The sequence below is a fragment of the Candoia aspera genome, chromosome 3 (genome assembly GCF_035149785.1).
Source record: "Candoia aspera isolate rCanAsp1 chromosome 3, rCanAsp1.hap2, whole genome shotgun sequence".
Classification (NCBI taxonomy): domain Eukaryota; kingdom Metazoa; phylum Chordata; class Lepidosauria; order Squamata; family Boidae; genus Candoia; species Candoia aspera.
Window position 1 is genome coordinate 6,024,753 of NC_086155.1, and position 24,851 is coordinate 6,049,603.

General features: G+C 43.6%; 1 protein-coding gene across 1 annotated transcript in view; it reads left to right on the forward strand.

Annotated features, from left to right (window-relative positions):
- The first annotated feature begins 6,222 nt into the window (after positions 1–6,222).
- The window catches only part of MYT1 (myelin transcription factor 1), a 112,660-nt gene continuing 94,031 nt past the window's right edge, over positions 6,223–24,851 (forward strand). Inside the window, exon 1 of the mRNA XM_063296919.1 lies at positions 6,223–6,321. The gene's annotated coding sequence lies outside the window, so the exon portion shown is untranslated. The remainder of the gene's footprint in view (positions 6,322–24,851) is intronic.

Below are 24,851 nucleotides of genomic sequence, written 5' to 3' on the forward strand. Positions count from 1 at the left end.
AAATGCAGCTCTTGGAGCGTGCGTTTCCTTTAAACCCAAATGCAGAACGTAAAACTGTATGTTGCGCCACTAATGGCTAATCATTAAAGCCTATTAATTGAGGTTTAACAGCTGTGTAATGGAGGTACAGAAGGCGCCCACTGTCAGGAGATATGATGAAAGATCTGGTGCGGGTCAAGAAGAAGAAAAGCGGCATAAATTTTTGGGAAGTTGCTGCTGAGTTCCTTTGCTGAAAACCACTTGGCCTCACCTTCCTTTTTGTTTTGCAAAAGGAAATATTATCATGCTGATGGTGATCACCTCATACATCTACAGGTCTCCCCTCATCTTTTCTCTATAACTACCACCTTGAGTACTAGACTAGCATGAGAGATGGTGACTCACTCAGTTCAAGGCTTGACCCACCATGGCCGACTGGCTCTGATAAATTCTCCCACTGGACAAATGACCTTTTAACATTCTCTAGCTGAGAGAATGATTTATTGGGATTTCTCCAAGGGAGTGAGAACTTCTCCAACCATTTCTTAAGAAGAAGGTTCCCTCTTAGGAATGATGGAAGCACCGATCCTGAAGAAGCCCCCTTTGAAGGAGATTTCTCCCACCCACCCCATGTCTTCCCTTGGGATTGAGTAGAAGTGTGGGAATCTGCAGAGGGGAGGAGGAAGAGGAGGAAACCAACTCTTAGTGATGCTGGCAATATTCAGGAAGGCTGAGAGGCACTTTGTATTAAAAGACAAAATGGTATTTCAGAGAAGGCCTGTGGGTCATGTAGCACCTGTTCAGCAATGCCTTAAAGTAAATGATTTTTTTCTCTGGGAACATGCAGCTGCACAGCTACCATCCCAGGATAAGAGGCCTTTCGTTCAAGGAGTTTCTGGCAGGTGTTATCGGTGCACCCTGGCATGCTCCAAAGCATCTTTTTGCCCTTGAAACCAAAGCCTGCACCCCGCAGCAACTTCCCTGGTAAATAAGCCTATGAAACCACCCAGCTGATGAAATTCACCTGCACCACAAAAATGAAAACTGGTGGGGGAAAAAAGCAGAAGAATTTTTCTGCCTGGCGCTAGATTAGTCATTCAGATGGTAATTTAATATTTCTACCCAGAGAGGTCATCTGCTGTGTACAAGAGCAGCAGGCAATTAGCTGGCCCAGGAGCTAGGAAAAGGAGGAAAAAAATATGTTTTCCTGTAAAATTTCCTAATTTCTTGTTTTCAAGCCAACGTGTCAAGGGCTGCAGGCTGCACAAGATGGATTTAATCAAGGATTCTAAGCAAAGACAGGGATTTAGCTGGTTTTCCCCTTCCTTTTTCCTTCTAGAATTTTTAGAGTTTCAGTGGGTTTTTTATTGGTTTATTGGGTCAAGCCTATGTTAACACTTCTCTCACTTCCCTTTGTGTGTGTGTGTGTGTGTGTGTCCTGCCTCAAACAGCAGGAGATCATGACACTGATTTTCCACTGATTTGTCTGCCCCTCAATACCTGGATCAAAACTCATTTATTCTCAAAAATTGATGATTCTCTGAAGTATGGGAAAATCAACTGAAAAAGTGTGTGTGTTAATGAATGTGAATTATACTAGAATGCATCCTACTTGGGAAAGCTGTTTGCAAATGCTGCAAATAATTATATATGCTTAGAAATCTGTGGCACAATACAGGTGGCTGTTGATGCAAATGTTCTTCTTTTAAATCAAACCATGATGTAAGCAGAACAAATAGAATCCCCCAATTTGCAGAAGCACCTTCTTTATTAATGGAGTTGTAATCTTGCTATAGCATCTTCAAAGCCACTTGATCACAAAGCTGGAAAGGAATAGCAGCAAGCCTCAATCAGCACTAGATAGCTGAGGTCACCATTTTTTTGTTGTTGTTTATTCATTTAGTCGCTTCCGACTCTTCGTGACTTCATGGACCAGCCCACGCCAGAGCTTCCTGTCGGTCGTCAACACCCCCAGCTCCCCCAGGGACAAGTCCGTCACCTCTAGAATATCATCCATCCACCTTGCCCTTGGTCGGCCCCTCTTCCTTTTGCCCTCCACTCTCCCCAGCATCAGCATCTTCTCCAGGGTGTCCTGTCTTCTCATTATGTGGCCAAAGTATTTCAGTTTGGCCTTTAATATCATTCCCTCAAGTGAGCAGTCTGGCTTTATTTCCTGGAGGATGGACTGATTTGATCTTCTGGCAGTCCAAGGCACTCTCAGAATTTTCCTCCAACACCACAGTTCCAAAGCATCTATCTTCCTTCTCTCACCATTTTATTTTCCCAGAATTCCCCACTGGAGTACTACACCTGGGGCATGTTGGGAAATTAGGCCATCATAGGTGTCTGAGGCACACCAGCTGCTTAGCAAGAATGTTGTGTATCACTGGTGGCCCTGATCCTCCTCTTCCTTCACACAGGCTGTGAAAGGGGATGGTTGCCATTGACTCAATAGCTGGATTTAGACAACGTGCTGGACCGCAACTGAGCCTGCAATCTAGATTATATGCCAGTGTTTCTCAAACTTGGCAACCTTGAGATGAGCGGACTTCAAATCCCAGAATTCCCCAGCCAGCATGCTGGCTGGGGAATTCTGGGAGTTGAAGTCCGCACATCTCAAGGTTGCCAAGTTTGAGAAACACTGGTGTAGACAATTGTGCCACATGTGCCTTAGCAACTAGGGTACGGAACTCATTGCAAATATTCCTAGGTCTGCTAGTTAACTGTAGACGTTTCTTTTGCTAGGAACCTTTTCCCTCAGCTGCTTCTGCATTATTGTTGCTTTTGCCAGTCCTTTTGCTTAATGCCATTTTCTCTTCCACCAAGAAACACCTTCAGGCTCAAATCGGCTGCAACTGTAGTTTATTCATTCCACTTGGCCATTACTGCTAACGAACACAGCAAATTGGGTGTGAATCAGCCCGTTATGGCTTCTTCAACAAACCATGGTTAAATGAACCAAGGAGTAATATGAGCTGTGAACAAGGCCAATGAAACCCTGCTATTTTCCATCTCCCCTGCAGCTAACTGGGGGTGGGGGGGGGAGGAACTGGGGAGACTGAGGTTTAAGGCAGAGATTCTTCAGTGACTTTGAGCCAATCACACACTTTCAGCCCAACTATGCTCACAGGATTGATAAAAATGATAGAATTGGAAAGGGACTTCACGTTCAACTCCCTGCTTAGTGCAGAATCACTACAGCAGTGTTTCTCAGCCTGGGCAACTTTAAGATGTGTGGACTTCAACTCCCAGAATTCCCCAGCTAGTTCTGGGGAACATCCTAAAGTGGCTGAGGTTGAGAAACACTGCATTGTAGGATTAAACAAAGCAGTTCATATATGTTCTAACTCCTGAAGTAACCACCTTCAATATTTATTTGAATATCTACATCTGAATAGCTTTGCTGGCTGGGGAATTCTGGGAGTTGAAGTCCACACATCTTAAAGATGCCCAGGTTGAGAAATACTGCACTACAGGACCTCTCTCAGCCTCTTTTGAGCAGTTCTTGAAAGGAGAAGTCATCTTGGTTGCTGGAAAGGTTACTGGTTCTGTGGATAAAATGAAGGGAGATTCCCCAGGTAATTCACCCTTTGCTCCTGCAAAAAAAAAAGAAAGGTAGAATAGAAATCTAATAAGAGAATGGAATATCCCTGAGGAGACCCATAGAATGATTTAATCACCTCAGTCTGCATATCTGCAATGGCATAGGAGAATATAGGAAATGCAGTCTTCGTGCCAGGAGATTTGGTGGGTCTCTGTGTGAAACCCAGCAGAGAATGGAGAGGAGAAAATAATGCGCAAGTATCCCAGATAGCTGAGGATGACAATGTCCGGTAAGAATGAGAAAATGAGATCTCAAATGGAGGTGTCCAAAAACTACAGTAAAGCCAAACTCTGCTAAACAAAAGACAATGTAAATTAATAAAACCCTTTAATCCAGTGTTTCTCAACCTTGGCCACTTGGAGATGTGTGGACTTCAACTCCCAGAATTCCCCAGCCAGCCATGGGAGTTGAAGTCCACACATCTCCAAGTGGCCAAGGTTGAGAAACACTGCTTTAATCTCACACACCTGTTGTAGCTGGCTTATATGGGGCTCCGATAGTTGGAAAAAATATGTCACTGAGTTCTTCTTGACATTACTCTTATTTATGAAGTGCTTAAAAACACTAGGTGGTCTTCTGAAAAATAAACCTGAACCACCTACAGGGTTATAGCTTAATGGCAGAGCCCAAAAGGACTGTGTTGTGTTGGGATGGATTCAGGAGTGTCCTCAATGAATAATAAAAATAAGTCAAGATAGTGGCTGCAATAGTGTAGTGGAAGCTCCACCTGTTTCTATGTGCATACCTGGGCCAGGTATTACAGACCCCAAGGGAATCCCAGAACCATAAAATAGACTGGGCAATCCCCCCCCCCCCGCCCCAAAAAAGGGAGGGAGGAGGAAGGAAGGAAGTCCTAGAATAAGGCAACCACCACCAACTTCTCTACTACACGGACATGTCCATCTGGAGTCAAATTCAACAACAGAGAGAAAAAGCCAATATCAAGCAGGGAGAACAGCATTCCAGCCCTTGGCGGTGGATGGGAGGGATTCATGCAAGAAACTGAGATGGCAAAGTTGGTTTAAATTGCAAGATGGGCTCAACTGTTGTATATCTGGGCTCAGACTTGATGCCTTGGGTTGGGTTGATGATGCAAAGTTGACAAGTGAATATAAGTACCATGAATATACACATAGCCAGGTTGATCCTTTCTTTTTCTTTTTAAATACAGTGAAGTCTAGTCTTTTCTTTGAAATAGTCTTTTCCTTTTGACAGAGTGAACTCTGTTTTAGAGCGCACCCTATCATTCCCCCCCCCCCAAATGGTGGGAACCATGCCATTTTCTTTTCGCAGTTACAAGCACAAAAAAAGAAGTTTGGGGGCTGGGTGGAGCCTTGGGTTCCTGATTGCCCACCCCTCATGTATAAATCACCCTTCCCAATATCCAGGCAGTCTGAGAGAGATGGAAATCTTAATCCTACACATCTGGGAAAGCCTGCTATAAAATGAAGGATCATAGGGAGGACTTAGGGAAAAGAAAGACGTAATGGAGCGAGCGGTGCAAGATGACAAAGATTTTAGTCAATGTAAGAAGTTTAATGGGAAGATGAGATGACTGGAAAAAGCCAGAAAAAAACATGGTATAATGAAGTAATGTAAAATATGTGTGATAAGCAAAAGATATACATTAGGCCAGAGCAAAGAGGTTTAAGATTAAAAAAGGAAACAGGGATGTTTGCTGGGTCAAAACATTCTGGGAGATGGTAGCCATGACCCTGCAATTCAAGACTGCCCCTTTTTTACATCTGCCCCATAAAAAGGGGGCAGAGCTTTGATCACAAGGTCCCAACTGCTACCTTAACTTTTTTGATCTCCTGCAGATGCCCTTGGACAGAAAGACCAGCAAGGAGAATATTTCAGGAGCCAGGGGAGGAAATGAGCAGATGAGCAGAAACTTTGCAAATTGTTTATAAACTGATGAGGCAGTTCTGTTTCAAGGATATCCAGTACACCACAACTGTCAATGAATCAGCACTTTGCTGAAACTAAATATGTCTATTTGAGCCTAACATTTGGAAGGGAAACCAACTTTACTATCAGGAGTTTCTCCACTGGGGAGAAAAGGCAGTGTGCATGTCTTTATTAAACGCCAGTGGCGGTGCACATGTTCAAGATTCCATGCTGTTGCAGAAACTCCCAATGTGGTGCTTCTGCGTGTCCTTAGGGCCAGCTGCAAGAGTCGCAGGAATTCTAGGATGGCCTTCTGGATTGGACAACGGTGCTCTGATACCATCCTTCCTAGGATTACAAAAGATCTTGCAGTACGTTCATCTATTGCTTGAGTTACCAACAGAGATAACTCCCACCCCTACCCCCACCCCAAAACATCCTGAACTTCTGCTTTTTCTGAATAGTCTAGGATGACTAGGAAGACTCCCAGAAGAAAAATGGACCACACTCAACTCAACCTGAAGCCCAGCGAGATTAGCCACCAGGGTTTTGATCTTCTGTGCTCTTTTCATGTTCTTCAACTTCCAGGTTCCTTCCAACTGTCTTGCAAGGTCTGATGAGGAAGTCTATCCTGCAGCCTAAACTCTGATGTCCTCCGCGTCATCTTGGTAGGGGAGGGTGCTGTCACCAGCTTTATTGTATACCCTAGCTTCCTACTGATGGTATGCCTTTCTCTCCTCTCCTTAGAAAATGAGTTCCGAGGCAAACTGCTGAGTCAAAGGTGGACCCGTGGGGAGAAAATCAACAGTTGTGAGTCAGCCCCAAGCCTCCACAGCAGACACCTCAAGGTGAGAAAGCCATTCCCCACTAGCCAAACCCCAGCTATGGAAGCGATGCCACAGTGCATTTCCCTGAGTTGGGTTGGTAGGCCCACATTTTGATGGATCTGCTTGAAGATCTCTTGCCCACCAGCTAACTTCCAAAGTTGATGGAAGAGATCTGTACAGACCTCAGGCTACGGTAGACTTCCCATTCTTCTGCCTTACTACCATTCCCAGAATTGCCTACTCTGCCCTCCCAGCACACCTCCTGAACCATGGTCTGGTTCAGTAAACTGTGTTCACTTTTTGCCATTTGCGTTACAGGTAGTCCTCGGCTTACGACCACAATTGGAACTAGAACTTCCGTTCCTAAGCTAGGCAGTTGTTACGTGAGTCATGCCTGATTTTATGACCTTTTTTGCCATGGTCGTTAAGCGAATTGCTGCAGTTGTTAAGCGAATCCAGCTTCCCCCATTGACTTTGCTTGTCAGAAGCTGGCTGGGAAGGTTGCAAATGGCGATCATGTGATCCTGGAATGCTGCAACCATCGTAAATGTGAGCCGGTTGCCAAGCGCCTGAATTTTGATCACATGACCACAGGGATGCTGCAATGGTCACAAGTGCAAGGACCGGCCATAAGTCACTTTTTTCAGCGCCATCTTAACTTTGGACGGTTGCTAAACAAATGGTCGTAAATCGAGGAATATCTGTAATTCCACTCACATACTTTAAATTTCTTGTGAAAGGGAATGCATGATGCCCCACTGAATTATTATGGCTGGAACTGTAGAACCCGACTTTCACATTTCTTCCACAAGGTTTGCAGCTTACATTTTTAACTGATTTCACGAACTTTTGCACGACCTTCTCCTTGCAACGGAGAGATCTTCCAACGTTTTCCCTGTCGATGCTATTTGCACGTCAAGCTCTTCCTAGTTCAAAAAGAAATTCACTTTCTCTTTAGATGGAAGTGATTAAAATAGAAATGAAGGGAAAGTGAGGTGGGGAAAGTCCATGAGCCACGATAGCATTATCAGGCCTGCTTATAATCGGTCAGCCTGAAGGCTGCTATTTTTTTTAATGAGCTTCTGTTCCATACCTTTAATAGCCTCTTGAAGTATTATGAGCCAGTGATAATAGCTAATCAGTGCTTGTTTCCTTGCCATAAAAAGTTTCACGCACCAACCTCATCCTGAAGCCGCCTCACAACGTGGCTTAGACAATATTGTAAAGATTCGGTGTTATTTCTCACTTTTTAAACAAAGAGATGGTCCTCGAGAAGTACAGTCAGCTTAGCTTTTTTGCCTTACATTGCTAAGCTTTCACTTCATGACTCCGTAAAAAGGAAGGATTCACAAAGTGGTCCACAAGTGTTACGGTGAGCAAAGCCAGCCTATCAAATGCACAACTTTACAGCAGCAATTTCAGTGTCTGTTGTGGAGGCCAATGTTATTGTCAGCCCTACGAGGTGGAGCAGATCAAGACACTGATGCCCGTGTTATTACTTTTAAAAATCTCTCGGGTACGGAGAACTCGTTGGAGCAGAATAAGTAATAAGAATTGAAGGTATTTGGCAATTCTTCCTTGAGTTTCCAGCCACAACTTCCACAAGAGAACGTTTCACCCATTTTCCAGGGATATTTCATTTGGGGCAAAGGAGAGTCTGCCCGAGACCTGGATTAATCTCTAGGGTTTTTTTTGTTTTTTTGTTTTTTAATAAATTGTATTAAGTTTCAAGATTAATCTCTAGTTTAGACTCTCCTGCTTGGAAAGTCATTACCTAGAGACCCAGGGAAGTGACTTTTGCTTCCAATTCCTTTCCCATTAAAATAAATAAATAAATTAGAACAAAAGGGGCAATGAATACCAGCAAAGCCACAAGCTCTGGATTGAAAAACTGAATTGTGGGGGGAGGGAACATGTCCCCCTTTTCCCTTTCAAGAGAGAGGCACGTCGGAAGACGTTCCTAAAAGACCAGGTGAAAAATCAAGGGCTTTGCATGAGCTTAATGAATGCCTTCATTTGTGAAGTCCCTCAATGGAAGTCTTTTGATGGGAGGGAATAAGTTTGCCAAAAAGAAAGTGGATGTTGTTGTTTGCAGACAGGAAGGCATTTAAAGAAAGAGATCCAGCTGCAACTTTCTGAAAAGGAGGGAAAGGGAATGACGGAACTATCAAAAGTTCAGTCTGAATTCTCCTGCCAGGCGAGAATTTGGGGAGGCTTTTATGCAGAGATCTGTCCACCCTTATCTGGGTCCACACAAACACGGTGGCCTGTGTCTCCCCAGGAACAAGGCTTCGACTTGTGAAGGGCGAAACAAAGTTAGTGTAAGGCAGCTGGGCCAACTGGCGTCCCAGATCCTGCTGCCAGAGGCTTTGCGAGCTGAAAAGAAATCTTCTCCTGGATTCAAGTTCTGAAAGAGTTCTCCTGTCCTTGTAAAGGTGGTGGAGAAGGAGGACTTCTCAGGGATGGTTTTGGCTGCACTTGAGTCTGTGAAACTTGATGGCTGCATAACTCAGAACTTTGCAAAACTCAGGAAAAACCAATGCAGGTAGTTCAACATTGGCCAGAGGTGGAGGGAGCATCGCGAGGCAAGCCCCATCAATTTGGAAGGCACAGGGCTTGCCTTGCAATGCTCTGACCCTCCACCATCTTGTAGATTTTGAAACCCCCTGCAGATGTCACTGGTTATTAAAAAAAAAAAAAAAATTACCAATCTTAGTACTGTAGTGTGTGAAAGCAGTTTCTAAGTCTTCACAACCTGGAAAAGGGTGTTGTGGGACTGCCTCCTCAAAGTTACACAATTCTTCCCAGTTTCTAGACCCTGTATGCTATTAAACAAGTCTAGAGAGATAGTCTGGTATAGTGGTTAAAGACACCAGGCTAGAAACTGGGAGACCCTGAGTTCTGGTCCTGCCTTAGGCACGAAGCCAGCTGGGTGACCTTGGGCCAGTCCCTCTCTCTCAGCCCTAGGAAGAAAAAGGCAAGGGCAAACAACTTCCAAGAAAACTGCAGGGACTTCTCCAGGCTGTTGCCAGGAGTCAGGACTGATTCAAAGGCCCACACAAAGAAAACTTTAGACATCTAAAGGCAGGCAAAGTTTCACTGGGACTTGGACTATATGAGAAAGCAGAGAGGATCTGAACCTCATCCACCTGTGAACTTGGAAGGAAATCTATGGCATGATATGGGTTTATGCTAGTTTAAGCCAAGGCATTAGGCAAGCAGAAGATGTAGCTATTTATTCCTGATACGTTTTCTGGCATGCCAAGGTGGGTAAGAGACAGACTGGAGGAGGCCTTCTGTGCTAGTGTTCTTGGATTCTCTGAAAAAGCTAAAATTCTCATTAGCCACAGTGGGGGTTTTTTTTCAGATTTTGCAAAGGATAATGTTCTTTCAGAGTCGAAGTCTTTCAGATCTTGTTAACAAGGTCCTTTTTAATATTAACAGGACCTGAAGAAAAAGAGTTTGGGGAGTAAAAATACACCAGAAATGTAGGCAATATACAATCGCAGATATCAATGGAAGAACTTGACAAGAGCTGGGCTACATGTTACACTCATCCCTGGAGATTTCTGTTGATTGGGAATTTTTCAGACCAGTCCACCCAAAGGCAGATAAAACTAAGCTATTTAGAAACTGCATCTATGCCAATAAACAGAGGAAAACAAGGCTCTGTATGCCTTTTTCCATATCACATTTGGCCCTTTCATTTCTCTGTGTAGCATCAAATATTGTTTTATTTCTTATTTAGATCTACACCTTGCATCTCTTTCTGGGTTCACATAACCACCAAGTGATCCCAGGAAAACGCATGTTTGAGTTAAGGAGGTGCTGGTAGAGTGAAAGAAGGCTCTTGCACCCAGTTGCAAACAACTTCACACCTCCTCAACTCAAATTCCTATTTTCCCAGGACCATGCAGCTACTGTGGGAGACCAGGAAAAGCCACAGATACTTGAAGGAGTTGCCAACGGGTACAACAAGCATGCCATACTAGAGCTGAAGAACATTGTCCTCTTCAGGCCACAAATAGCCGATGGCGTGCTAGTAGGTGCATGGGCAGAACTCATCCTGCACAAGGCTGAACAGCGTTCTGCAGACTAGTTCTGATGGCCACAGTCATAACGATGCCACAATGGCAGACCCTAAATCATGACACAATTTCACTTTTTTGTACTTGTGTTGCACCGTTGCATAAGAGGCAGATTTTGCATAGCAACATACATGTCATCACTTCCCCACCCACCCCACCCCATCCGGCAGATGACAAAGAAATACAGGTAGTCCTCCACTTATGACCATGTGTTTAAAGACCATTCAAAGTTACAACAGAGCTGAAAAAAGTGGCTTACAATCAGTCCTTGCAACTTATGATCAAAATTCATAAGTTGGGTCCCCGCGGTCACATGATCAAAATTCAGGCACATGGCGACCGGCATGTATTTACAATGGTTGCAGCATCCTGGGGTCACATGATCGCCATTTGCGACCTTCCCAGGGGGCTTCCAACAAGCAAAGTCAGTGGGGGAAGCCAGATTTGCTTAATGACTGCATGATTCACTTAACGACCACAGGAAAAAAGGTTGTAAGATTGGGCATGACTCACTTAATGAACACATCACTTAGCAATGGAAGTTCTGGTTGCAATTGAGGTCATAACTACCTGTAGGCTGATTAGCATTACTCTATTTTACTTTACTTTCTTGATAGAGACAGTCTGTCAGGTGGGAGAGGGTGAAGAAAAGTCAAGATGGTGGCCACGGTCTGTGTGATTAATGCCCCCACCCCAGGATGCCCCTGTCTCTTCATCATCTCCTTGTTCATAGATACCAGGTTTTGCTTGCATGCTTAGAAGCAGTTCTTTCCCAATAAACCACTGAAGTGATTCTTATAAATCTTATTTTACTGTCAGTGCTCAAGACCAATCAAGTTGCACAGTGACACACAGGCAGGCTCACAAAAGATGCTTTGGCTGTTCACAAACCCTCTTAACCAGATCAGTTACAAACTGAGCAACTGCATTGAGTGATCAAGTTTTACTTATTTAGTTTGATGTTGGTCAGAGGTGTGTGGATGTGGCTTAGTGTAGGGTGCACACCCAGCCCATCCGGTTAGTTTATTGTTCAGTATATTGTGTGACTGAGGAAAATGAATTATCTTGGAAGCTAGGTTTTAAAAAAAAATCTTCTGCCCATGTTCTAGGGCAGTGTTTCTCACCACTGGCAACTTTCAGATTATGGATTTCAACTCCCAGAATTCCTCAGCAATGGCAGGCTGGGGAATTCTGAGTACTGAAGGCCACAGCTCAGGAAGTTGTCATGGTTCAGGAATATTGTTCCAGGATTACCTTGTGGGTCTCTTTCTCTTTTCCAATAAAAATTGAGTTGCAGGGGGATACTTATTACAAGCTAAAGGATAAGGAAGGACTAAATCACCTCCTGATTCCTGGTGCCCAATGAAATCTCCTGAAAGATCAACTCTTTCAGGAGAAAGTCAACTAAGTATTATATTCGTAATTTTACTTTATTCTGTATTGTAATGGTTTTGAATTTTAATCCTGTTTTATTGTAAGCCACCCAGAGTCCCCCTGTAGGGGAGAGATGGGCAGTGAATAAATTTATAAAATAAAATAAAATAAATAAATATGTATAGCAGTGTTTCTCAAGCTTGGCGACTTTAAGATGTCTGGACTTCAATTCCCAGAATTCCCCAGCCAGCCTGGCTGGGGAACTCTGGGAGTTGAAGTCCAGACATCTTAAAGTCACCAAGCTTGAGAACCACTGATGTGCAGGAAAGTTCTATCAGCCATGACATCACCATTAGGTAATTATGGCCTAGTCCTTTTCATCTTAATGTACCCAATTAGAATAAAATATAAATGTTGAGAAAGATGGATGCATCAGAGATTAGCTCTACCTAGGCTGCAGATCTCCAGATGACCATTAGATGGCCCCAAACAATGCAGCAAATACCTCCTTTCTGCTGCCACTCAAATATGGAAGTTCTGTTGGAGATCCTTGGAGAAAGGATAGATGTGCTGCATAGATAGGATGAAGACTTATTTCTGTTCCAGTGTTTGCTCCCTTTTTTATTCACAGCAGTAGAAATGGCTTTAAGCCTCTAGAAACACAGCCCAGGCATCAGTCAGCCCCTTGCTTAGGGACCTGATGCCAAATGATTAAAGTATCCTGGGAGTGCCCTGGTTATATTTGGAGCAAACATTTTGGATGATGTTCATGTCATTGTTGCATTAACAATTTTGGCACTTCTTGCTTAAAAAAAAAAGTTTGGAGAAAAGATTTTAGATGCTCTCTGAGCTTGGTTGTTTGCTTGTAGACGTTTCATGACCCAACTAGGTAACATCATCAGTGCAAGTATGGATGATGTTACTTAGTTGGGTACGTTGGGTAAAGGATGATGTTACCTAGCTGGGTCATGAAATGTCTGCAAGCAAACAACCAGGCTCAGAGAGCACCAAGGACTCCACATTTCAACCCTGAGCTACAGAGATTCTCTTCTATGGAATAGATTTTAGAAATCCATGATAGTCCAGTCAGGGTCAGAGTCCCTGCAGATGGCATGGGGGTAGCCTTGACTGTCCCACCCTCTTCCTAACCTCATCTCAGCATCATCCCTCCATGGATACCTAAAGAGGGAAGTTGGTGGTCACAGATCACAATCAAAGACTGTAGCCATACAAAAAGGTGGGCCTTCACAGTGCCACAACCACCATCTCCACATGAGCCCCTCATTTACACCCTTGGCCAATCCTCCATCTCCTTCATCCTCATCAAGGAGAGCACTCTTGATCGTTCACAGTTAAATGTTTTATTTCCACCCATTGTTTATGCAAATGAAAACTGACAGCCAAGCCTTGTTAGGCTGTTTATTACACAGCAGTAATTTTTAATTTGAGGCCTTGGAAGGACTGAAAAGCCGTCTCTAATGGATGTGCTCCCAAGATTCGAAGCGGGAGAATGCAACGTTCTTGTCACATTGGGGGGTGACTTTGGCACAGAAAACGGGAGGACGAGATGGAGTGGGGTGGATTAAGTAAGCCAACTGCTAGTTAATTCAGCTGTGAACAAAACTCGCAAGGGAGGAATGTCAGGAGAATTTAAATCAAGCAGCTGGAAGGCCCCTAAAGACTAAAATAATAATAATGGGGGGGAAAGGCAGAAAGATCTATGAAACCACAGCTGGGAGCCAACAGGAACAAACATGCAAGCTACAGAGCCATGTGTGAGGAGCATGCCTTGACATGGAGCACATCCTGTGTTGGTGGAGGTGGTGGTTTTTAAAATCCAATTCAAAAATAGTGGGACTTCCTTTCTTCTTCTATCAACCGATCCCTACTTGCTGCTTCTTAGCAGACTTCGCCAACCTTCTTCTGATCAGAATGAAAATGCCAAAAGGAGGGTCAAAGCCTTAGCCAGTTTTAATTGCATCCTCCTCCTCCTCAAGTGTGCATGCACACCCATGCGCCCCCACACACATCATTTACACATTTTGAGATGGTGTCCGTTTGTGTAAAGAGGGCAAATCTTCAGTTCAGTTCTACGAACGGCTTTACCCAAGCAAATCTTTGTCCGAGGGAATGATGTCAACGTGTGCTCACCAGTAGGCCAGGCTTCCCAAACTGAAAACCCTGTGAGTTGAAATTCAGCATTCTGGAGGGCACTTGGCTGAGAAAAGGAACAGGAGGCAACACAAGCTTTCACCTTGGAATGATGGTCTGCCTCTTCCTGTTGCACTTTAAGAACTGGGTCTTTATGAATTAAGCTTGGCTTCTTTAGTGGGACGTCTTATCAGCAGATGTTAATATGAGTGTCTGCTCTGCTTTGGAATCCACTCAATTATTTTTTTTAAAAGTATGTATGTGCTGGTAGTCCTCACTTAATGACCACTCATTTGGTGATGGTTCAGACTTACGAATGTGCTGAAAAAGCTGACTTACAACCAGTGCTCATGCTTACAACCATCACAGCATCCCCGCAGTCACGTGATCACAATTTGGGCGCTTGGCAACTGGTTCGCATTTATGACTGTCGCAGCATCCTGTGGTCATTTGATCACCATTTTCGACCTTCCCAGCTGGCTTCTGGGAAGCAAAATCAGTGGGGAACCATGTGATTTGCTTAACAACCACGTGGTTCATTTAACAACTGGGGTGATTCGCTTAATGACTGCCACAAAAGGTCATAAAATTGGGTCAGATTCACTTAATGACCACTTTGCTTAGCAACTGAGATCCCAGTCCCAATTGTGGTCATTAAGCGAGGACTACCTGTAGTGACTTTATTTTTATGTTATGGGAACTTTTAATTTAGACTTTTTCCAACTTGGGGGATGATGTAACTGACTTCACAGGAAGCATTTTTCTGAGAACACAAAATGTCCAGCATCTTTGTAGCATACAGGGTGGATACCTCCATAGTCAAAAAATGTGATTAGTCATTTTGTTCAATGTGCTGCTGCTCAGGCATGTCTGTGGGGATCAAGCCCTTATTACCTGTCTGTCTGTATGATGCACGTGAAAAAAGAGGCAGAGCTTAATCCACACCATTACAGCCACCATTTTGTCTTTTTTGATACACACACACACACAAACCCACACCATGGATGCCTCTAAGGTTATTGCTACAATCAATTATTCCTTTTTTTTCTTTTTTGATCCTGAGCTTTTTCCTGCCCCAGGGCAAAATTAAGTCATAAATAGGGAAAGGATAATTAAGATACAAAATCCCCCCCCTTCCTGTCTCCCCATCTCTCTTCCTTTCTGCATCTTCAAGGAGCCTAGTTGATATTTTGAAATAACCCACATTCAGATATGCTTCCTAGGATCTAGTTTTTGAAAAACTTGTTCTGACAGATCAAATAAATATTCCTAACTATTACCCACCTCCACTTTCTACTATCCAATCATATCACCTCTGACATCTGAGCAGTTTGGGGTTCTGGAATATACATGAAGACTCGACACAGACCTCAAGGGAATTGCAAGCTGGCTTTTATCGGCATGTTTTCACAGATATCTCCAAACAAACAAGCCAGATCCTACATTCTGAACACTCAATACTCCTCGCCACAGTCTTGAGCTGAAGCAAAGAATAAACCATGCAAGTGGAATTCAGATAAATCTTCCTAACCATTGTCATCTTCCCCATGGTTAGCTATCAAACCTGGCATCTGGAAGTATTCCTATAATTCTTGTACTTTCAACTTGATGCTTGAATTATAAGGGGAAGAGTAAGGGGATCTCAATGAAATGCACATATCCCATCCCCAGATTCCACCAATTTCAATTAAATCATTTCTCTCATAGCTTTTTGATCCATCACACAAGAACACAGCTTCTGTATCATGTAAGCCACTGGAAATCATTTGGGGGCACAGAAGGGAAGGGAAGGGGAGGGAGGGAGGGAGGGAAGAAGGCAGGCAGGCAGGCAGGCAGGCAGGCAGGCAGGCAGGAAGGAAGGAAGGAAGGAAGGAAGGAAGGAAGGAAGGAAGGCAGGCAGGCAGGCAGGCAGGCAGGCAGGCTGGCAGGCAGGAAGGAAGGAAGGCAGGCAGGCAGGCAGGCAGGAAGGAAGGCAGGAAGGCAGGAAGGAAGGCAGGCAGGCAGGCAGGCAGGCAGGAAGGAAGGAAGGAAGGAAGGAAGGAAGGAAGGAAGGAAGGAAGGAAGGAAGGAAGGAAGGCAGGCAGGCAGGCAGGCAGGCAGGCAGGCAGGCAGGCAGGCAGGCAGGCAGGAAGAAAGACACTGTTCCAATTGTTCTATCCAGTATCATCCAGAACCACCCAAAGGTTAACTGGATTATAACAAAACACCACAAATACCTTGAGCTGAGAAACAGAATAACGCAATAACAAAGTAAAAAGGTAACTGAGGCTAACCATTGTACAGGCCATTCAGAAGCTAATTCCTTCTAGACAAGTTCACCTCATGCTTTGGACCAGGACCAGGCAAAGAATCAAGTTTTCACGGTCTTATGGAAGGTCAGTTGGGTTGGACTCATCCAAACCTCCACAGTCCACATGCCACATTCCCTTTGGAATAATGTTCCACAGGGCAGGCCCTTAGTTAAGTGGGCGCCCACCAGTCTGTTTGGTTCCTTTATTGCTCCACACATTGTGAGAAGCCAGAAAATTAGTTATGTCAGTAACCAAGTTAATGCTGTTGTTGAAACATAGGCAATGATACTTGAATGGTAGAGTTGGAAGGAACCACAAGGATCATCTAGTCCAACCCTCTGCAATGTGTAGGAAAACCGATTAAACCATTTGTTGGAGGGGGGGACTGTCCAGCTTCTTCTTAGAAACATCTAGAGATGGAGAATCCCAGACCCCCATATGTCCTGAAGGGCTGTGAAAAAATGTTGAGATATGGCTTATCTAAACCTCAGACAGGGAGGTTTAGCAGTGCAGAAGCTGGAAGTGAGAAAGTTAGTCTTTCTTTATTAATTGTCACTTTTTTGGCAAAGTTTAAGTGTCCCTTGGTCATAAGTGACCTCAGGCCCCCGTGGTCTGGTGAGCAATTGTAGAAACCGGGCACATCCTCAGAAATATATTCACATGGGCACAACACAACACACAAGATGTGAATACACCCATGAGACTAAGATCTCGCCTTGTGAGTAATGGACATCTGGTGGGGCGTGAATGAAACAAGACAAAAGAGCAAAGTTCTTGATCTTTAACTTGAGATACATGAGCTGCTCCATCAAGCAAGGGTATTGATAGTCTTCTGCTGTGAATTAGGAGCAGTAGTGGTTTGTAGCCTCTTCTCTAGAAGGTCCCTCTGGTAACATTCCAATCAATGTTACATTAAATATCTTCTCTGTGATCAAATTCCAAAGGGACTCTAGCAGTGGCAAAGTTTTTAACTGGTGTTGCTAGGGTAAGCAAGCAATCTGACTTTAATCTATACAAGGATGTTGAGGATTATGATTAAGGAAGCTGTACCCTCTTAGATATCTCCAAGTAATATTTCTATTTTGGTATGGTCTGTAGACCGTATAAAGTACATTGAACTGAACTCTGGCAGTGAAGGACAAAGGAGAATATCCTATATTTCACAATGGCTGTTGGTTTGTTCATTCATGCTAGGAACTGTAGGTGCAAATCCATTGTCGTGCCAAAGTTCATGCTTAGCATGCAAGAGGCCGGCAAATGCAGGAAACTGGTGAGCACAATCATATAATAAACATCTAAAATTTTGGTAGGGAAAGACTGGGTGAAGTAGCAGATGCTGCTCACTCTGCAGGGTGGAAAAGTGATCTCAACTATAAATGCAAAGTTATTTCTTCTCCATCCTCTGTAACTTCTTGGTTTTTTTCCCCTGGATGTTGGTTGAAGGGGGGGGGCAGAAACAAGGGAACAAGTGCATTCTTGTTGGCTGAGTTGTTTTTAGGTTTTAAAAAGGAAAGGAGGGAGGGAGGGCTGTTAACATCCATCCAGAGAAGTTAGCTATCTATATATGGCACTATTGTATTTTCTGCAACCTCTTCTTTTCACTGATCCTTCCTCCCTCCCTCCCTCCCTCTTTCTTTCTTTCTTTCTTTCTTTCTTTCTTTCTTTCTTTTTCTTTCTTTCTTCTCCCCACTCCTCCCTCCCTCCCTCCCTCTCTTTCTCTCTCTCTCTCTCTATATATATATCTATATATTTCCTTCCTTCCTTCCTTCCTTCCTTCCTTCCTTCCTTCTTTCTTTCTTTCTTTCGTTCTTTCTTTCTTTCTTTCTTTCCCCCTCCCTCCCTCCCTCCCTTCCTTCCTTTTATCTGTATGACATGCAAATTGCCAAAGCATGCATGAAAGCCAGCAGAATGTTTGCCAATTTCCCTGGAAAAAATGACAAAATAAAAGAAAACTGTGCTAGGTTTCATTTCAAGGCGGGGGGGGGGGGCACACCCAGCCACCCGGCAATCAAAAATATTAATTCTATTGTGAGGCGTGCATCGGAAGGCATTAACTCTGGCAAACACCAGGAACGGCATATTTGAAAGGCTCGTAAATGTAATGAAGTCCTATTGACACCTGCTCCTCTCCACACTTTAAATGTAAGCCATTGGTCCAGAGGGAATCGAGGCTTTAAAAATAGAAATTATAGTAATTGTCTTCTTGGGTTATTGGAAAGGGTGTAATAAACGTGGGGCTCATAAGGGGTGGTGTGGCAGGGCCGGGGCTGACAGGATGCATAAATTACCCCTCTATTTTTATTTCTTTCCCCCTCCCCCTCCGATGGCCCCCAAGCAAATTCACAGAGGGTGAATCATGGCAGGTTAGAGCTAGATTACCGTGCGAGAGAGAACAATATGCATGGAAATTCCATCTGAGCTCTCCAATTTGTGGACCACACTTCAGGGCCCTTTGTCACCCTTTAGCATTTTAAACAAACCAGTGGAGGACGACACACAGCGTTTCTCAACCTCCCCTTGAGATGCTCTGGAGGGAAACATTGTGGGTCACCCTGGTGCAAGGGAAAGAGGTGTGCGGGTACCTGGGAAGGCTTTTGCAAACACCCAGAACATTGATATAGCCCCTTGGTACAAGATTAAAAATCATGGTTCTCCAGAAAGGATCTTGGAAATGCTACAGTAGGAGAGGGGAGGCTGTCCTGTCAGAGACGCCTATCCGGCTCCAGGTCCTGGGATCACTGAAAAAGGGGATTAAGGCAATTTAACTTTGTGTTGGAGCTAGAACAAGAGCCACGCGTTTAAGAAGGCCCTTCTTCTTTTGCCCGTTTTGTTGAGTAACAACAAATTCCATGGCCGGCAATCAGAACTTAGTCAGGACTCTGTGCCAGTGGACAGCCAGTTGCACTTTGTTTTCAGGGGGCTCTGTGCCAGCCAAGAGGGCAACTGATACATGCCATTTCATGCAGCTTCTAGTCCAGTCCACCTCCACCTCCTCTTCTTCCTCCTTTTCATTCTGTAATACCTTTTTCTGCTCCATCTCTTCATACAAGAGAGTCAGAATACAAGAAACTGGTCAGGGAACTGCATGGAATGCTAAACATGGATTGTGGAGAGACACTGGTCTTCCTTGACTCTATTTTTTTACTTCTTTTTGCACAGAGAATTGAGTTGTCCTCATCATCTCCATAACTCATCAGGGTTCTCGACTGCATGTTATATTTGTGTCATGGAAGTATCAGTGGAATTACAGAATCACAAAATGGAAAGGGTTGGAAGGTACCTTGGAGATAATCTTGGGTTTCTATCTTGGGTTTCCCAAGATCAGCACATGTCACCCCTTTGCTCTGCAAGCTGCATTGGTTGCCAGTTTGCTTCCGGGTCCAATTCAAGGTGTTGGTTATCACCTTTAAAGCCCTACATGGGATGGGTCTGGGTTCCCTAAGGGACCGTCTCCTCCCCATCACATCAACCCGTCCCACCCGGTTGTGCAGAGAGGGCATGCTGAGGACCCCGTCTGCAAGAGAATTCCATCTGGCAGGGTCCAGGAGGCAGGCCTTCTCTGCAGCAGCCCCTGCCCTTTGGAATATCCTTCCCCCGGAAGTGAGATTGGCTCCCTCCCTCCTGGACCTTAGAAAACAGCTAAAGACCTGGTTCTGTAATTATGCCTGGGGCGGGAGAGAGAGTAGCCATTCCTGGGGGTGGTTAGTTTTTTAGAAGGACCCTGCTCTGCTTGCAAATCACAGAGAACTTCCAGCCATCGAGGTTTTTATTATATTTATTTTATTGTGTATTATAGTGTTTTACAGTTTTGTATTTTTATTTATGTTTTATTGTAAACTGCCCAGAGCCCCTTTTGGGAGATGGGAGGTGATAAATTTGATTAATAATAATAATAATCTAGTCCTACCTTTTGCCCAAGATAAGGATCTACTTCTAACACATCCCCAACTGATGGCTATCCAGTTACCCCTTCTGCAGGATAACCATGCCCATATCCCTCAATCACTCAACACAGGGATAGTTCAGACTCCTCACCAACTTGGCAGCTGTCTTCTGAACTTGCTCCATTTTGCCATTGTCCTTTTTTTTGAACCGTGGCGCCCAGAAAAGGACACAGTAGTACTCCAAATGGGATCTGACCGGGACAATTTATTTATTAATTTATTTATTAATTATTCAAATTTTGTTACCGCCCATCTCCCCCAAAAGAGAGAGTCAAGACCTTGTGCTCCTGTTAATCCATCTCAAGATAGCATTTGCCTTTTTAGCAGCTGCATAATACTGCTAGGCCATGTTCAACTTGTGGTCAACAAGGACACCTTGTTCATAGCTGTGGCTGTCCTATGGAACAGGGTCTCCCCTGAGGTTCGTATGGCCCAACTTGAAGAGCTATCGTAAAGCTGTGAACACTTTCCTCTTCCAGCAACCCCTGGGTAGGGTGCAGAGACTTACTCCCTGCCAGTTTATTCCTGATTGTTATAACTATTTTGCATTGGTTATCCTTCCCAGTGTATAGCTATGCGCCCCTACTTGTTTTGTATTACTTCTCTGGTTATTTTAATGCTAATGCTCTGGTTATTAATGTTAATAACTCCAAGCCACCTGGAGTTATTTCAGTAATTGAGGCAGCATACATATTGACAAATGAAATAAAAAAGTAAAACTCTCCCCCATCCTGTGCTTCTGTCCTCATTCTTTCTACTTTATATTCTTCCTGTGGAATTTCATTCTCTTCATTTCAGCCCACTGCTCAAGCCTGTTTAGTTCCTTCTGAATCTCCTCTCTTTTATTTAAAGTATTAGCCACCCCTCCCAGCTTTGTGTCATCTGCAAACTTGATGACAACCCCCTGGACTCCCTCCTCCAAGTCACTAACACTTTCCTCCAAGCTGAAGTGAAGCTTTGGGAACAATCATTCAGCCAACTCTGAATCCACCTAACAGTAGTATTATCTAGCCCATATTTACCATTTGATTAAGGAGACTATCATGAGAGATTCTACTGAAGGCTTTACTGAAGTCTAGATATACTATGTCTAAGGTGTTCCCCTGATCTACTAACCTAGTAACTGTTAAAGGAGGAAAGGTTAGCTTTAGTTTGTCTGTGATTCAGTGTACTGTACACATGTAAAAAATTGGTTAGTCCACTAACCAAAGTTGAGTGTATTGTGCCAGGAAGTATTTCCTGAAGCCAATTTAGTGGCCTGCTAGAACCACTGAAATGGAGCAGAGCTTATAACACAGCTGAGAAGTTGGCACAGAAGAAGAAAATTATCTTAGATAGCTTCAGTGAGCATGCATAGAAACACAGGTTATTGATCTTACACATTCAGCCCTCCCAAGCATAAAGAATCACACACTTAGACAGATTAGGTTAAGATAAGTAAAAGAATTTTACTGACTTTATTGTTGCTTCTGTTACATCCATCTTGGTGGAAAAGATGAAGTTCCTTTGTTCTTTTCTTTCTAAATACTTAGTTTGCCCTAAACTCTCAGCCCTACAGCTGCCAAGAGCTGCATGGAAGAAAGGGGCAGAATCCTTCATCAAGGCCCGAGCACATGGCCCTGATGAAGAAGGCCATGGCACATGGCCTTGATCTGTGGAAGAAGGAGGAAGAGAGAAAGAGGAAGTGGGAGTGGCAACAAACAGCTTCCTCAGAGTTGCATTGTGGGACAACTCAATTTACATGCTAATTCACATGCAAATGAGCCATGCTGGATTTGCCAGGACTTCCAACATTTCTAAGACATGGCCTTGAGGGTCTCCAGCTTTTGAATATCAAGGGGATCAAACTCCGCATCAGCTCGCCTCTACATCCACACAATTCCGTCCTGAGTTCTGTTTCCAGCCCACCTGAAACTCTGACCTCATACTGGGATCCAGCTTTGATTTAGAGTCCTGGGAGCAGATGTACAATTAAGTCAACCATCTTCTCCATTAAAAGCTATGCATGCATGAGTTAGTTCCTTACAAAATCAAGGTGACTGCTTGTCTGGATTTTAGTGTTGGGGAAGGGGGGAATGCTGTTGGGTGAATGCAGCAAGCTGTCCAAGTTCCAGGAAAATCAGAGGCAGAGCTGGAGGGCTCCTCTGGCCCTTCCGTGGTTCAGGTTGCCATAGCCATCGTCAACTAAAATTCCTCACAAGAATATTCTCTTGTTAGGAGTTAACGAAATTAGAGATTCTCAGCTTTATGTGATGAACGCCTACCCAAGTTTCCAACCAGACTCACACAAGAAGCTTATGGATATCTGATTTATCGCTGGATAGTATGCAGGTTCAAGAGCAAAGCTGAGAATGGCAAACGTGCGGGTCTTTCAAACAATTAAAGCTTAGACAGCTCCAATCCCCCCCCCCAGAGTCAGAAAGAGTCCACTCCCCACAGCCTGCAGGTGTTCCTACCAGTTCCTGCCGGTCTTCGGGAAAGTGTCCTTGAACAGGTGAGATAACCCAAAGAGACATGCCAAAGCCTCTACATCAGTGCCTGGTACAAAAGACCAAGAGCAGCGCCCTCCCGAACAGTAACACGTGTCAGCACCAGCATGGCATGGGAACTGGTTACGATGTTCACAGGAACATTGGAACAGGGACCATGACACAGAGGAACTTATTAGTGTGTGTGTGAAAGAAAGATGATCATTTGGCTCCCCACCTTCAGATTCTGGAGGAGAGACCAATGATTGCTTTTTTATAGCAAAGAAAGACTTGTCACTAGCACACCTAAGTGGAGTATGTTTTATGAAAACTTAAACAGTAATAAATTATTTTTAAGGTGCCAGAAGAATCTGCATTCTTATTATTGTTTAAGCCACATGTTTTCTCTGGGCTGCTGGGGATCCAATATAGCATTTCCTTTGTTTATCTCTGTATTACATGTGAATATTCCTGTGGGCATGAACCTATAGGATTAAACAAGATTAATTAAGACTAAAGATTATGACAAACAGCTAAAATAAATCAACAGTACCAAGCAAGCTGTGCGCTGTTTTTTTTTTTTTTTTTTGGAGCTGTCTAAACATTCCCATGAGAATCAAAACGATATTCCAAATTTGGCCAACTTTTTGGAAAAGTTTAAAATTCAAATTTGCTTTTCGATTGCCAAAAAAAAAAAATCAGGGTGAAATTCAAAAAATGGACGCTTTTCTTAGGTTTGTTGGCATTTCTGGACGATTTTTCCTTTGCAGTCCTCACAAGGTGAATTCTTATAAACTATCAGGCTGTGAAAGACAAAACAGGATGACGCTGCTGCTATCAAATACAACCAGATATCAGATGTTGAAATCAAATATCAAAATTAAACATGAAGTGTTGAAATTAGATCTCAGGAGGCCCAGGCATAAATCAAATATTTGATGAGCATTCTGCAAATACGTGCATATTTGGAGAATAAATTTATTCCAGCTATCACTGACACCCATATGTCGGGGGGAGGTGGAGATATAAAATGTCCTTGCTATGGGGAATAAATCATCCTTTCAGTTCTAGGATGGATCTATCTATATTTCAACTGGGAAATCTTTGTTACAAGTCACGATGAATGCTCCAATCATTTCAAACTGAGGTTTTATAGAAATTCTCCAGAGTATTTCGCTCCAGACTGAATTGAACTCGTCTATCCCTTTTTGTACTCCATTTGTATAATCCAACCCTTTTGTATTAATAAATCTACTCCCACTGTTTGGAAGTTACTGATACTAATTACTTATTATTTTATGTTTAACGTCCAAAAACAAGAAAGGATGTTTGAATAGATCTGTCTCTTGGGGGGGGGGAGTCATTTTTGCTGCCTTCATTAGCAGCTTGCTATTTGTGAACTGTAACATTGGTTTATAATATTTTTGCCCATATTTGCAAACATGGGAGCTTACCAACCAGTTGTGAGTTTAAGAGTCATGATTTGGAAAGAAGATAGCTGGAAATTTGCTGGGACAATGCTTCTAACCTGAGCAACTGCCAGATGTCTGGGGATTTCCTCCCAGAATTCTCAGCAATACCCAAGCTGGCTGGGGAATTCTGGGAATTGAAGTCCACATCTTTGGAAGTTGCCCAGGTTGGGAAGCATTGGGCTAAAGTCGAAAATCAGTGAAGAGGAAGGCAGTGCCTTATTGAGACAAAAGAGATTAACCTTTCTGTCTTTCTAAAGGCCGAAACACCTTGGCTCAGGTTTGATCCAAAAGTCAGCTGTGAACAGGAAATGGGACCAAAGAATTCTTTATCACCACCTAAATCCATCTTCATTGTCCAAACTCAGTGAGCCAAAACTACCCAAGGCCAGTTATCTTCTGACATTCCCTTGATCTGAATCACAAATAAGACAACTTTCCATCCATCCCATCAGGACCATGTTCACATATCTATCAGCCCACATTTTCTGCCAGCTTTATCTTGTCCCGCTTCCCTGAAAGAACCATGGTGTTGGGTGATGAAGCAGTTGGTGGAAAAAAAGACACTCTTGACAGCTTCCATATCTCACCATTTCCATTCCCCAGGCAACAGCCAAACCATGGCTTTCTTCTTGCTTATCAGCCATGCACTGAGTTAATCTCTCAGAAGGTTACCACTTAGACCTTTCCCACTTTCTTTGTGCATCCCAACTTACAGGAAGACATCAACTTTGACTGTAAAGTGTTTTTACTAAACAAAATGTTC